At 42.8% G+C, this 15,388-nt stretch overlaps 1 long non-coding RNA gene across 2 annotated transcripts; it reads left to right on the top strand.

Annotated features, from left to right (window-relative positions):
• Positions 1 to 835: 835 nt before the first annotated feature.
• Positions 836 to 8,386, top strand: LOC135364128 (uncharacterized). 2 transcript variants are annotated; one of them, XR_010410747.1, is made up of 3 exons: positions 836 to 1,005; positions 4,183 to 4,655; positions 7,978 to 8,386. It is a non-coding gene; the product is annotated as an uncharacterized LOC135364128 (long non-coding RNA). The 2 variants fall into 2 exon arrangements; XR_010410748.1 differs by having other exon boundaries at positions 4,186 to 4,655.
• The last annotated feature ends 7,002 nt before the right edge of the window (positions 8,387 to 15,388 follow it).

Genomic DNA, 15,388 nt, shown 5'->3' on the forward strand with positions numbered 1-15,388 from the left:
CCCTCCATTGTCATATTTTAATCAGTACTTGTGAGGTATTCTTCTATTGAACTTCCTGAGAATGAAATGGAGTTAGAAAATGAATAAACTACAAGGCCATTATCTGATAAGTAAGTATAGAAAAATTAGAATAATATGACTACTAAGTTAAGACTATAATGATAAAACAATAGAATGAGATATTATTTGAAAGAATGATAGAATCAACAGTACCTCAGAGCTATGAGAGAAAAGTAACTTCCTATCCTGAGAGGATAAATTTAACGCAAAATAAATTATTGTAATTGAAAATACCATAGAGTAGGGCACCTGGGTGGCTCAGTTGGTTAAGCAACTGCCTTCGGCTCAGGTCATGATCCTGGAGTCCCTGGATCGAGTCCCGCATCGGGCTCCCTGCTCTGCGGGGAGTCTGCTTCTCTCTCTGACCCTAACCCCTCTCATGTACTCTCTCTCATTCTCGCTCTCTCAAATAAATAAATAAATCTTAAAAAAAAAAAAAATTAAATACCATAGAGTAATCCAAGATATGTTTTTCTATTAGATTCCATTAGGACACCTAAAAATCACTGGGGCATTCAGTCAAATGTCACTGCTGGATCTCAGGGACATACTGGTTCAGTACATCTTGGGCAGGGTAATTAATCTGCATTTTAAATTATCATCTCTGGTAAAACTGACATAAGATGTTTCAAAGATCACACTATTTTCATATTATATGAGAGAGGAATGGACAATATGTACACTTTTAATAGATACTTTAATGTACATAGAAACCTCTATGAAATGTTATAATAAATGTAGAATATTTCTGCATTTTTTTTTAAAGATTTTATTCATTTATTTGACAGAGAGAGAGACACAGCGAGAGAGGAAACACAAGCAGGGGGAGTGGGAGAGGGAGAAGCAGGCTTCCCGCAGAGCAGGGAGCCCGATGCGGGGCTCGATCCCAGGACCCTGAGACCATGACCTGAGCCGAAGGCAGACGCTTAACGACTGAGTCACCAGGTGCCCCAGTATTTATTTATTCTTTTAAAAAATATTTTATTTATTTGATATATATATAGAGAAAGTATGAATGGGGGGAGGCGCAGAGAGAGAAGCAGACTGCCCACTGAGCCCCAACTCAGGGCTCGATCCCAGGACCCTGAGATCATGACCTGAGCCGAAGGCAGATGCTTAGCTGACAGCTGCCCAGGTACCCATTATTTATTTTTGTATGGTTATGACTATGTATATTTTGTTCACAGTTAAGCCAAATAATTACGATTAAATTTGTCTCATATAAATTTTTGTTGTTCCTGAAATTTCCAATTGCCTTGGGTTTTTTTGTTTGTTGGTTTTGTTTCATACACTGTCAGAAGTGTAAACCTCTTGGGGAGCCCGGGTGGCTCAGCTGGTTAAGTGTCAGACTCTTGGTTTTGACTCAGGTCATGATCTTATGGGTCCCAAGGTAGAGCCGGAGGCAAGCCCCTAGCCAGGTGGAGCCCTGAGTGGAGCCCTGCATTGAGCTCCAAGCTCAGCCAGAGAGTCTGCTTGAGGATTCTCTCCCTCTGCCCCTCCCACCACGTGTGTGTGTGCGCGCGCGCGCGCCTGCTCTCTCTCTCTCTCTCAAATAAATAAATCTTAAAGAAAAAAAAAGAAGTGTAAAGCTTTCAAGTTGGTCAAACACAGTAGGTAACCTGTTGATTTCATGTGATATCAAGCTGGCGTGGTGGCAAGAGGCCTGTTGCAAAGTTGTCCTGGCTCTTCCCTACACTTTCATCCAGGGAATCCCTTTGTTTCTCTTCTGTGTGGATCAACTGTTTATTTCCGGGATACCGTGTTTTGATTTTCCCTGGCTTCATGCTCTGTTTTAGTACTTCATCATCCACTAGCTTCCTGAGGAAGGGAGCACAGAAAGAAAATTTCCTGTCTTTGCATGCCTGGAAACATCTTAGAGGAAGGAGTATAGGATTCTAGATTAAAAATAATATTCATTTAGAATTTTGAGGGCATTGTCCTCATCATTTTATAGTTTTCAGGAGTATTATTAAATCTAATGCCATTCTGTGTATGCAACTGAGTATCCCTTGTATGCAACCTGATTTTCTCTCTCAAAGCCTTTAAACAGTTTTTTTTCTTTTTTGAGAGAGAGTACGCATGAGATGAGCAGGGGGAGGGGCAGAGGAAGAGGGAGGGAGAAAATCTTTATAGGCTTTGCCCCCAGTGATCATGACCCAAGCCAAAATCAAGAGTCTGACACTTAACCAACTGAGCCATCCGGGCGCCCCTCTCTAGAAGCCTTTAAGAGTTTCATTTAATATTTACTATGAAATTTCATAATGAAATACCCTTGGGTGTTTGATTTTCAAAAAAATGTTGTTTCTTTGTTTTTTAAATTTACTGTGTTAGACCCTTTCAATCTGGAAACTCATGTCCTTCAGTTCAGGAACATGTTCTTGAATTATTTCTTTAATAATTTTCCAGCAACTACTCAATTTGTTCTCTTTCCAAAATTCTTATTTTTTTATAATCTTTTTTTTTAAAGATTTTATTTATTCATTTGAGAGAGAGAATGAGAGAGAGAGAGCACATGAGAGGGGGGAGGGTCAGAGGGAGAAGCAGACTCCCTGCCGAGCAGGGAGCCCGATGCGGGACTCGATCCCGGGACTCCAGGATCATGACCTGAGCCGAAGGCAGTCGCTTAACCAACTGAGCCACCCAGGCGCCCTCCAAAATTCTTATTTTTTTTTTTTAAAGATTTTATTTATTTATTTGACAGAGAGATAGAGAGAGAACACAAGTAGGCAGAGTGGCAGGCAGAGGGAGAGGGAGAAGCAGGCTCCCCGCAGAGCAGGGAGCCCGATGCGGGACTCGATCCCAGGACCCTGGGATCATGACCTGAGCCGAAGGCAGCTGCTTAACTGACTGAGCCACCCAGGCGCCCCCAAAATTCTTATTTTTTAAGATTTTTTATTTACTTATTTTTGCGAGAGAGAGAGAGAGAGAGCATGAGAAGGGGGAGGGGCAGAGGGAGAAGAAGATTCCCCACTGAGCAGGGAGCCTGATGTGGGACTTGATCCCAGGACCCTGGGATCATGACCTGAGCCGAAGGCAGATGCTTAACTGACTGAGCCACCCGGGGCCCTCCAAAACTCTTATTAATCAGATATTCTGTCTCCTAGATTAAGCCTCTAATTCTTTTTTTTTTTTTAAGATTTTATTTATTTATTTGAGAGAGGGAGAGAGAGAGAGAGCAGGGGGAGTGGGTGGCAGACGGAGAGGGACAAACAGACTCCTGGCTGAGCAGGGATCCCGATTCGGGGCTCAATCCCAGGAGCCTGGGATCCTGACCTGAGCTGAAACCAAGAGTCGGACACTTAACCAACTGCTGAGCCACCCAGGTACCCCTCTGAAGATATTTTTTTTTTAAGATTTTATTTATTTATTTGACAGAGAGAGACACAGGGAGAGAGGGAACACAAGCAGGGGGAATGGGAGAGGGAGAAGCAGGCTTCCTGCTGAGCAGGGAGCCCGATGCGGGGCTCGATCCCAGGTCGCTGGGATCATGACCTGAGCCGAAGGCAGACGCTTAACGACTGAGCCACCCAGGCGCCCCCCCCGCCAAGATATTAATTGAAGTTTTTTGTAATTGTCTTCTGACCCCTTCATTATCCGTTACCTTCTTGGTTCCTTTTCTTGTCTTTCATGTTTGAGGTTGCCATCAGCTTTCTGTTGATCCTTGACTATCTGTTCTGACTTAAGCTGAGGTCAAAAAGAGAAATGGAAAGCTCATAGAAGGTCCAGAAAAAGTCAGCTGGTGGGCCTCATTGTGTGGTGGGTGAGGGAGGGACCAGTCCTTGAGCTTCTGTAAATTTTTTCTCCTTGGTCAATCATTGTCCCCAAAGAGGAATTTTCCAATCCTCCTGACCCTGCTTTCAAAAGACTAAGACCTTCTGATTTTTGAAGTCTTTACAAGTTCTAAGACTCCAATTATCTTACATCATTTTGGATTGCAACTCCACACCTCATGAGTAGAATGGAAAATATTCAAACTTAAGGATTTAAAACCTCACACATACGACTTTCCATTTTTCAAAGTTATATCTCTCATTTGCTCCAGTCTTCTCTCTCTTTGTCCTTGTGCTTTTCTGGTTTTTTTTTTTTTTTAAATTTCTTACTCTCATTTTTTTTTTTTTTAAGTAGGCTCCATGCCCAGTGTGGAGCCCAACACGAGGCCTGCTCAAGACCCCAAGATCAAGACCTGGGCTGAGATCAAGAGTTGGACGCTTAACTGACTGACCCACCCTGGCACGCCTCCTTACTCTCATTTTGATATGGTTTCTGGAGGGAACAGAGATAAATGTGTATGCTCAATTCACCATATTTAACCAGAAGCTTCTTCCTCAAGTCTCAGTTATGTCATTTCTCTAACTCCTAAAGTGGTTGTGAAAATTAAAGATAGTAGTGCATATGTAACAGGATGTTGAAAGAGATTTTTCCTGTTGCCTTGGAATTTGAACTGAGTCCTCAAGGAGAGAAGAAGAGCATGTAGGTACTCCACATAGTAAGGAAAGACTACTGGACAGACTAAAGAGAACAACTCTTCCAAGATTGATGGTCCTTATCCTCATCTTCATCCTATAGAGGATGAGAAATTTGACGAGGGAATGAAGGTATGGAGATAAAATAGTTGGGCTATTTTGGAGTACTTTGTTTTTCCCCTTTTCTCATTGTGAGGGAGGTGAGCAGAGGCTATACACCAAGTGAGGAGAGTATCTAGAGACTGGGGGTACTTGCAAGAAACAGAGGTGGGCATCTCACTCCTTGGCTGCATGTTTCTTGGGTGGTAGAGTTATTGTCCCAATGCTGCCAAAGAGTACAACAGAGCACAAATTCCAGAAGAACTTGACAGGAGTTTTCTGGCATTTGGGAAATGCATATGAACATAAGGATAAGTATCTGCTGATGGTTTGGTTGGCTGGAGCCAGGACCTGGGATGCCAGTCCTAGGAGGCGGCCTGCACTTCCAGCATTTGGCATGGTAAGAATGTGGGAGTTTCCCATGAACCAAGAAAACATCATGGAAAGCACTTGGGCTTGAACCATCTAGATGGGACCAGATGCCAAAGCCCAATGCCAGGCTCAAACTCACGACCCTGAGATCAAGACCGTGAGATCAAGACCTGAGCTGAGATCAAGAGTCAGACACCCAACTGAGCACCCAGTTGTCCCTTAAGTTTTTATTTTATTTTATTTATTTTTTTAAAAGATTTTATTTATTCATTTGACAGAGAGAGAGACAGGGAGAGAGGGAACATAAGCAGGGGTAGTGGGAGAGGGAGAAGCAGGCTTCCTGCTGAGCAGGGAGCCCGATGCGGGACTCAATCCCAGGACCTTGAGATCATAACCTGAGCCGAAGGTAGACGCTTAATGACTGAGCCACCCAGGCATCCCTAAGTTTTTATTTTAATACCCACTGCTCATCATGACAAGTGCATTCCTTAATTTCCTTCACCTATTTCACCTATTCCCCCACCCCTCTCTCCTCTGGTAACCATCAGTTTTTTCTTTATATTTAAGAGTCTGTTTCTTGGTTTGTCTCTCCCTTTTTTCCCTTTGATCATTTGTTTTGTTTCTTAAATTCCCATATAAGTGAAATCATATAGTATTTGTCATTCTCTGATTGACTTATTTCACTTAGCATTATACTCTCTAACTTCATCCATGTCATTGCAACTGGCAACATTTCATTCTTTTTTATGGCTGAGTAATATTCCATTATATATATATATCACATCTTTTTTATCCATTCATCCATTGATGGGACACTTGGGCTGCTTCCGTATCTTGGCTATCGTAAATAATGCTGCCGTAAACATAGGGGTGTATGCATCCCTTTGAATTAGTGTTTTGTATTGTCTTTGTTTGAATAGTGTTTTGTATTCTTTTGTAAATACCCAGTAGTGTGGAGAATGGAGTTTAGATAGGTGACTATTAGACTCTGCAGCAGTACATCCCTTCAGCTACTCAATGTCTCTCATGTGGCTATTTGTGTTCCAGCAACCTATACTGGTTTAAGTAACCTCTGCACCACGTGGGCTTGAACTCATGACTCCAAGATCAAGAGTCACATACTCTACTAACTGAGCCAGGTGGCCCTAGCAACCTATGAACTAAGACAAATTGTCAACTGCCAATGCACCGTATATACATTGGTGGAATAGGAAAAGTCAATCACAAGCAAAGCTCTCTCTTTTTCAGGACAGCATAGGGAACACCCAGCAGTGGCTGGTCACTGGTCCATAGACCACTGAGTGGCTTGCCTGTGTTCTCATCCCTTGAACCTGGATGTACCAGTGTCTGGTTGACCGATGGAGGAGAGCAGAAGTGATGCTTTGTAACCTCTAAGGCCAGGTCCTGAAAGGCAATGCAGCTTTTGACTAGTTTGTTGGAACACTGATGCTGGGACCCTCTAAGTCAGCACTCCAACTGCCTGGAGGCCACCATCTTGTGAGGAAGCCCGAGGTGGCCTACACAGAGAGCCCTTGAGAAGCCCTGAGAATAGAAAAGAGAGTGAGATGCCTCGCTCTTCCAGCTCCAGCTGTATAACTCCTACCACACAAGCCACCCTGAGCCAGGGTGCCCAGCAAAACCCTCTGGAGCCATAGACGCTGTGGGGATAATAAATGATTGCTATTTTTAAGTTTTGGAGTGATGTGTTTCACAGCAATAGATCTGTAGAACAACAGGTATATCAAGTCTGGGAGGGACCAAGGACCATGCGCCCTGACGGAAGAGTAAGTTCCTCAGTCGGTCTATCTGGCTTACCCTCGTTCTGCCCCTTGGGAAAATCTCCACTGCTCTCCCTGGCCTCTTGCTCTGCCCTCAGGGAAGTTGTTCTTTGTCCACCATCCCTCATGGCCCATCTGAAGAGACCTCTGTGGGGGATACTCTCTTCAAGGACTACACAGTTTGGGAAGCCACCTCTAGAGGGGGCCACTTCTGAGTTGTGGATCCAGGATGTTTTAGTTTATAGCCAGAGGCTATGACAGGCCAGGTGCGGATTTTTGTTTGTTTGTTTTTGTTTTTGTTAACATAGTTTCATGAAAGAATTAGTAGGCTTCCGGTCAACTCTTAAACATGAGTTACTGTGGCCAAGATATCATACTGAGGCGAGGCTAGAAACTCATATTTTGCATATTGGCCGCTGTGTCCTCCCCCCCCTCCCTCCCAGCCTCCCCCACCCCCGACCCTGCCAATTGTTGGAGGCCTGAAGGGGAAGATGAACTGTTAGTCTGATCTTTGCTGGGTGTCTTGCACTATAGTCAGGCACAGAACTCTTTTTTTTTTAGATCTTATTTGGGATCGCTTCTCGGCCTTTTGGCTAAGATCAAGTGTAGATCTTATTTGGGGCGCCTGGGTGGCTCAGTTGTTAAGCGTCTGCCCTCGGCTCAGGTCATGATCCCAGGGTCCTGGGATCGAGCCCTGCATCAGGGTTCCTGCTCCGTGGAAAGCCTGCTTCTCCCTCTCCCACTCCCCCTGCTTGTGTTCCCTCTCTCGCTGTGTCTCTGTCTCTGTCAAATAAATAAATAAAAAATCTTAAAAAAAAAATCTTATTTATTTATTTGACAGAGAGGGAAAGTGAGAGAGAGCGAGAGGGAACACCAGCAGGGGGAGTGGGAGAGGGAGAAGTTCCTGGGATCATGACCTGAGCGGAAGGCAGACACTTAACGACTGAGCCACCCAGGTACCCCCAGGCACAGAACTCTTAAGCAAAGATGCTTGAAAAGGTTTGGGGCCACAGTGCTATCTCCTGGCGGGTGACTGTTTAGCAGCTGCTATTCTGAACTGCTTCAGTTTGGGATAGAGAAGGCTCCATATAATGAGACTCTCCATCAACTTTTATATTCCTGATTGTGTGTGTGTGTGTGTAGAGAGAGAGAGAGCTTTCCTTAGCCATGTTATTTTCGTTTCTTTTCTTTTTTTATGCTTACAGACTGGTTCAAGCGTAACTTCATGTCTCATGCAGAATTTTGCTAAAAGCAGCACCAACAAACAAGAACATGAAACCCGTTCTCAGTGGCTTTCTAAGCTACAACAATAAGTGCTTTGCAAGTACTAGGGGCTGCTAGCTTTCCAGCCTGCAGTGGAGTGGATCCTCCCTAAACGACTGGCCAACATGCTTCCCCTAAGCAAATGCCACATTTTAGATACTCCACTTCCATCAGTTTGGAACTGCATTTATGTTTGTAACTGAGACTGGAAATAGCAGAGACTTAAACAAGCGGAAGTTAATTTTTCTCTCAAGGTAATGAGGTCTGGATATAGATAGTCCAGGGCCTACATGGTTTCGGGGGTTCCTCAACTTCCCTGTTTACCACCTTTTTTTTTTTTTTTTTTAAAGATTTTATTTATTTATTTGACAGAGAGAGACACAGCGAGAGAGGGAACACAAGCAGGGGGAGTGGGAGAGGGAGAAGCAGGCCTCTTGCCGAGCAGGGAGCCCGATGTGGGGCTCGATCCCAGGACCCTGGGATCATGACCTGAGCCAAAGGCAGACACTTAACGACTGAGCCACCCAGGCACCCCCCCTATTTACCATCCTTAGCCTGTGTTTTCTATCCGCAACGTGCCTCCAGATCACAAGATCCTTCAGTCATCAAGTCTGCGCTCCAAACAGGAAGAGAAAGTGGGGGAAAAGGGGAAAAGGATCAAAAGGATTAAAGATTAAAGGATTAAAAAAGGATATATGTCAGCTTTCTGCCCCTTCTTTAAGGAACATTTCCGGAAGATCCATCCAGTAAACACCACTCACATCTTCTTTGTGTTTATATACGAAGAATGTAGCCACATGGTCACAAGTAGCTGTAAGAGGTGGAAAATGTAGTCTTTCAACCAGTTACGTTGCCACCCAAGATAACAGGTTCATGAGCAAACTTTTGGGATTGATGAATATGTTCATCTTTTTTTTTTTTTTTTTTTTTAAGATTTTATTTATTTGACAGAGAGAGCGATAGCAAGAGCAGGAACACAAGCAAGGGGAGTGGGAGAGGAAGAAGCAGGCTTCCTGCAGAGCAGGGAGCCCGATACGGGGCTCAATCCCAGGACCCTGGGATCATGACCTGAGCCAAAGGCAGATGCTTAACAACTGAGCCACCCAGGTGCCCCTATGTTCATCTTCTTGACGGTGGTGATGGTTTTATGCATGTATACTAAGTTGAAACTTATCAAATTGTACATTTTAAATATGTGCAGCTTATGTATGTCAGGTATACCTTAATAAATTTGTTTAAAATGTTGTATGTGTTCGAGAAAAAAATACGTATTCTCTAGTAATTGGCTGCAGGGTTTTATATAAATTCATTAGGTCAAACCTTCGGTTGTGTTGTTCAAATCTTCTATATTCTTTTTTTTTTTTTTTTAATTTTATTTATTTATTTGACAGAGAGCAGCAGAAGGAGAGGGAGAAGCAGACTCCCTGCCGAGCAGGGAGTCCGATGTGGGACTCGATCCCAAGACCTTGGGATCATGACCCGAGCTGAAGGCAGATACTTAAACAACTGAGCCACCCAGGCGTCCCTCAAATCTTCTATATTCTTGATGAAAAACATACACACATATATATTTTTTCTGTTTTCTTGATCCATCAGTTAACTGAGAGATCTATGTTAAGATTTCCCACAACTGTGGTGGATTTATCCATTTCTCTTGGGTGTTCTGTTAATTTTTTCTTGATAAAATTGAAGCTGTATTATTAAAAACATAGGTTTATAATGATCATGTCTTTGTAGTGAATTGGAACTTATATCAACATAGTAGCTCTTTTTACCTGTGGGTGCTTTTGTCATAAATTTTATTTCATTTTATCTGGTATTAATATATCTACACTAGCTTTCTTTTGGTTGTATTTGCCTGGCACATATATATTTTCTATTCTTCTAGTTTTAACCTTCATATTTCTTATGTTTTAGGTATGTATCTTGTAATCAATATATAAACCTGGATATTAATGTTTATTTAGTTTAATAAATAAAAACTGCCTTTTAACTGGAGATTTCACTTTATTTACATTGATTGTGATTGGGATATCATTGGATTCATTTCTAGCAAATGTTTTTTGGTGGTTTTTATCCATCCAGAATTTTCTAAGTCTTTTATTTTTCTCCTTTCTTGTCTTCTTTTGGGCTATTTGAATACCCCTCCATTCCTTTTTTCCTCCCTATCTACTTGGAAATTATATACTCTGCTTCTCTTCTACTAATATTTAAATGAAAATTTTTATTTTATTTTTTATTTTTCTTGTTAAAGATTTTATTTATTTTTGAAGATTTTATTTATTTATTTATTTGACAGAGAGAGACACAGCAAGAGAGGGAACACAAGCAGGGGAAGTGGGAGAGGGAGAAGCAGGCTCTCCGCTGAGCAGAGAGCCGGACATGGGGCTCGATCCCAGGACCCCAGGATCATGACCTGAGCGGAAGGCAGACGCTTAATGACTGAGCCACCCAGGCGCCCCAAAGATTTTATTTTTAAGTAATCTCTACACCCAGTGTGGGGCTTGAACTCACAACCCCGAGATCAAGAGTCGCACACTCCACCGACTAAGCCAGCCAGGTACCCCTAAATGAAAAATTTTAACATGAACATTTAATTTAACAATCAAAATTAAAACCTTAGAGTGACTTTAATCAACCCCTCCCAACCAATATGCAATTAAGCTCAAGATTTTAGTTCTATCTTTTCTAGTTTTAGTTTTGGGTTTTTGAGCTACAATTTGGAGGTAAACAGTACAATACTTGTTATGAACAACACATCCCAGCCCACTCTACCCGTCTCCCCCTACCTAGAAGCAACCACTTTCAACCCCTGTGCAGGGTAGTTTAGCAGTTATCTCCATATCCCTAAATAACATCTTATATGGTGAATACTTGATTTTTTACTTTATAATATTATGCATAGATTTCTAAAATGGAAGATGAGGACTCAGATCTTCCATAGCCTCATCCTCTCTCCCCCACTTCCTCCATATGATTATATAACAACTTTGGTTAAAGGACTATTCAGAATTTTCATTACTTTGACTATGTAAATGTTATTCACAGATGTGTCACGAGGATACTTTTCCTTCCTTGGAGTGTTTTTTGTCTTCTACTTATTACTAACTGACCCTAAACTCTTCTCCAACTGTCTACATTTCCTCTGAAGGCCCTCAGTCAATCTCACCTTCCCACTGAAGTCTTTCCTGGGGGCTCCTGGGCCGAACCTCTCTGACCTCTTTGCCCTCTTCCCTGTGACCCCCCCCCCCCCCCCCACTATCCTCCTGCAATTCTCCTTGCTTCTTGCCTGTGTCAGATCCTATTTCCCACAATCCACTGGACTTCATTCTTGGTTTACTCTCTCGCTTTGGTGGACCAAAACCTCCAGTTTTCTTTCTTTTTTTTTTTTTTAAAGATTTTATTTATGTATTTGAGACAGAGAGCATGAGAGGGAGGAGGGTCAGAGGGAGAAGCAGACTCCCTGCCGAGCAGGGAGCCCGATGCGGGACTCGATCCTGGGACTCCAGGATCATGACCTGAGCCGAAGGCAGTCGCTCAACCAACTGAGCCACCCAGGCGCCCCGGCTTAGGTGAAATTTAAATGAAGCAGTGTTCTAATAGGCTCAAGGTAAACAGGGATCCATGTAAAGCGGTTAATATCAGGGCTGGACTGAGAAGTAAACATAGATGTGAAATACTATGTCCAGAAACCCTTTATCTGAAGCTCTGCACCTGGGTTGTAAATCAGGACTGCTTCTCTATCTCAAGATGACTTGGATCCTTCAGGCCAAAGGAGAATGATTCATTCTTACTGATAGGCTTTCAAATAGCAATGTTTCTTATGGCCCATGAGTTTAGAGAACAAAGTTTCTCAGTGAGTGAGAAAGCAGTAGTTACAGAAGGGAGACCTTATGAACTTTATTGCTACATACCTTGGGAGAAAGTGTTTTTTGTTAACTTTGCTGGCTTTCTGTGTCTCTTAGCCTCATGAATGGCAGGGCAGGATTTTACCTTCTCTAAGATTTACTTTCTCGGTGTGTGGGAGACAATATTTTTGAGCCTTGGCGGGGAGCTGTTAGCTGTAATGTTCTTTCTAGCATGATCTGGCCAGACATTTTCCTGGGGGAATCCCTGAGGTCAGTATCTTTAAATCAGATTCTTTGAAGCAAGCATATTCCAGTCTCTTTCTTGGAAAGAATGGTTCTAATTGCTAGCATTCTGGGTCCTGAGTTTGGGGAAAGGGCTGGGGCTCTCAGAATTCAGGATGTAAATGTTCTTTTGGTCCTCTTGTTTTTAGCATCCTATTCCTGCCCTCTCTGGAGACTCCACTTTTCTGCCATGGTGGAGGAGGGAGTCACAGAGTATGCATGGAATGCATCAGGGGAGGGGCGCCTGGGTGGCTCAGCTGGTTGGGCATCTGCCTTCAGCTCCTGTCATGATCCCAGGGTCCTGGGATCAAGCCCCGCATTGGGCTCCCTGCTCAGCGGGGAGTCTGCTTCTCCCTCTCCCTTGGCTGCTCCCCCTGCTTGTGCTCTCTCTCTCTGTCAAATAAATAAATAAAATCTTAAAAAAAAAAAAAAAAAAGGAATGCGGCAGGGGACCTGGGTTACAACCCTCCTTAGACAGATTTTCAAATAGTTTCCCTGTTTTTCACCACATCTTTATCATCCCTGTCAGAAGTAGCTGGTGCTGCTGACTCCTGATAGTCCAGGGCTTCTGCACCTGCAGTCTAACCAACTTGCCTCCCAGCTTTGCCCACTGACTTAGACTTCAGTTTTCCTTGGTCCATGCCGTCAGTTACACACATTCACCTGCTTTCTAGCTTCCCAAATTTCACTTTTCCGTTCTCTTTGTCTTTGTGAGCTTATGTCTTTTTAAAAATGCCTTTATTATCATTCCAGTAGATTTTTGGAAGGAGCAAAAATAAATGAGTGTCTATAATATACCCTCTATGCCCAGAAGTCTGTCTTGATTTTGAACCACATAAATTAGATATGATTATTATTGTCATATACAAGCAGTGTTGATTTAGCTTTACCCCCAAGTTTACTAATTTTTTTTTTCTCACTGATTTTTTTGCTTCATAGACCTTCTCTCTGGGATAGTTTATACTCTCCCAGAAGGCAATCCTGTAAGAGTTCTTACAGTTAAGATACGCTGGTAGTAAACTCTGTTTCTGTTGGTGTAAAAATGTCTTTATTTCACCCTCATATGTGCCAAAAATGTCTTTATTTCACCCTTGTATGATGAGCTTGGACTTCATCATGCGGGCATTTGAGAGAATGAGGGGTTTTAAGCATCTGAATAGGATTAGTTTTGTTTTATAGGAAAACATTCTCAATGGGGGTGGGGCAAGGATAAGGAATCTGTTGCAAACATTAGATATGATGGTGGCTGGAACAAGGGTTGTGATGATGGGCCTGGGGGGTGGACTGGAGAGATATTAAGGAGTTAGAATTGATAGGCCTTTGTCATCACGGGTGATGAGGAAGAGGAACGAGTGGAAGATGCCTCCCAGGTTTCTGTGTGTGGGTCAGCAGTGCTAACTTTCCCTGAGATGCAGCTCCAGGGACAAGAGAATGTTTGGTAGAAAGTGGTGAATTTGGTTCTCATCATGGGGCCTGGGAAGTGTCTGTGGCATTTCTGGGTGGCACTCTGGAACTCAGGTGCGAGTGAGTGGCACACATGCAAAGCTGTCAGGCCAAGGTGATGGATGCTTGTGGATGAGGCACTCAGGGAGACGGTGTGGACTGATGAGGGGATTTTGGGGCCCGGGGCTGTGAGAACTTCCAGCGTCTGAAAGCTGCGTCTACCCGCATGACTGCTGCGGCGTGAGGGGACGAGGCTGAGCAAGCCTGGGTCGCGCTCTCACACTCAGGGTCATTCCAACAGCTCGCTTTTCCCTCAGGGGGCAACAGTCTAAAATAAACCACAGGAAGGCTTTTCCCTTCTTTGTTACCGCAGTCCCACCGGCCCTATAACAAGGTAGCTGCGGGGCAATTAGACAAACTGAAGCTCCAGGCAACAATAAATGCAGCAGTAGGCACCAGAGCCAAGCCCGATGAGTAGTATACACAGTGTGAGGGCTTGACTGGTCTGGGCTCTGTACAAAAAATGAAATCCAATATTAAGAAAAAAGGAACTCAATTTATTGAATTAGGTATTTGCAAAGTACTTGGAAGGGCTGCAAGGGAGGGTGCTAGCTCGGCTTCCAGGAATGATTCTCAGAAAATGGCAGAACTAGTCTGCCAGGGAAACTGCTATTTTTGCCATGATTAGGAAGTTGGGAGGATATCAGGAAGCTACTGGTTACTACCGGCACTATTCATTTCAAGAACACAATACTATTCCATTGCAATTTGGTGGGGGGAAAGGACGGTCTTTTCAGTAAATAGTGAATATCCATATGGGGGAGAATCCCTAAACTCACAGTGTATGCAAACATTAATTCACAATAGATCATGAACCTAAATGTGAAAAGTAAAACAAATAAAGCTTTTAGAAAAACGAACAAACAAAACTTCTTGACCTTAACCAGGACACAAAAGCACTAACCATAAATCAAAGGTTTTTTTTTAATTAAATTAAATTAAATTTAAAAACAATTTTTTTAAAGATTTTATTTATTTATTTGAGAGAGAGAGAGAGAGCACAGAGGGAGAGTGAGAGGGAGAAGCAGACTTCCAGCTGAGCAGGGAGGCTGACATGAGGCTTGATCCCAGGCCCTGAGATCACGACCTGAGCCGTAGGCAGATGCTTAATGAACTGAGCCACCCAGGCACCCCAATGAAAGGTTTGATAAATTAGACTTTATTAAAATTAAGAACTTCTTGGATGAGTTTTAAAAACATTCTGCTAAGTGAAAGAGGCCAGACATAAAAGGTCATATATTGTAGGATTCCATTTATGAAATATCCAGATAGGTAAATTCACAGAACAATACAGATTGCTGGTTTTCAGGGGTTGGGAGGGTGGGGAATGGGAGTGACTACTTAAAGGGTATGGGGTGAAAGGAAAGGATGAAAATGTTTGGAGTTAGACAGATGTGGTTTTACACAACATCGTGGTTATACTAAATGCTGATCAATTGTTCACCTTAAAATGTTAATTTTATGTTATGTGAATTTCAGCACAATAAAAAGAAAGGATTTATGTTTACCAAAAAATAGCATTAAGACAGTGGAAAGGCACCACACAGACTGGGAGAAAATAACTGGAATTAACATACTTGACAAAGCACTTGTGTCCAGAATATATAAAAAACTACAAATTGATGAGCAAAAAACCCACAGTAAAATCATGGGCAAAGACTTGAACAAGCACTTTACAAAAGATAAGCTATAAATGGCCAATAAGAATAACGAAAAGTTG

Source organism: Mirounga angustirostris, unplaced genomic scaffold (genome assembly GCF_029215605.1).
Source record: "Mirounga angustirostris isolate CCGP_5_RB_7025 unplaced genomic scaffold, mMirAng1.0.hap1 SCAF_4, whole genome shotgun sequence".
Classification (NCBI taxonomy): domain Eukaryota; kingdom Metazoa; phylum Chordata; class Mammalia; order Carnivora; family Phocidae; genus Mirounga; species Mirounga angustirostris.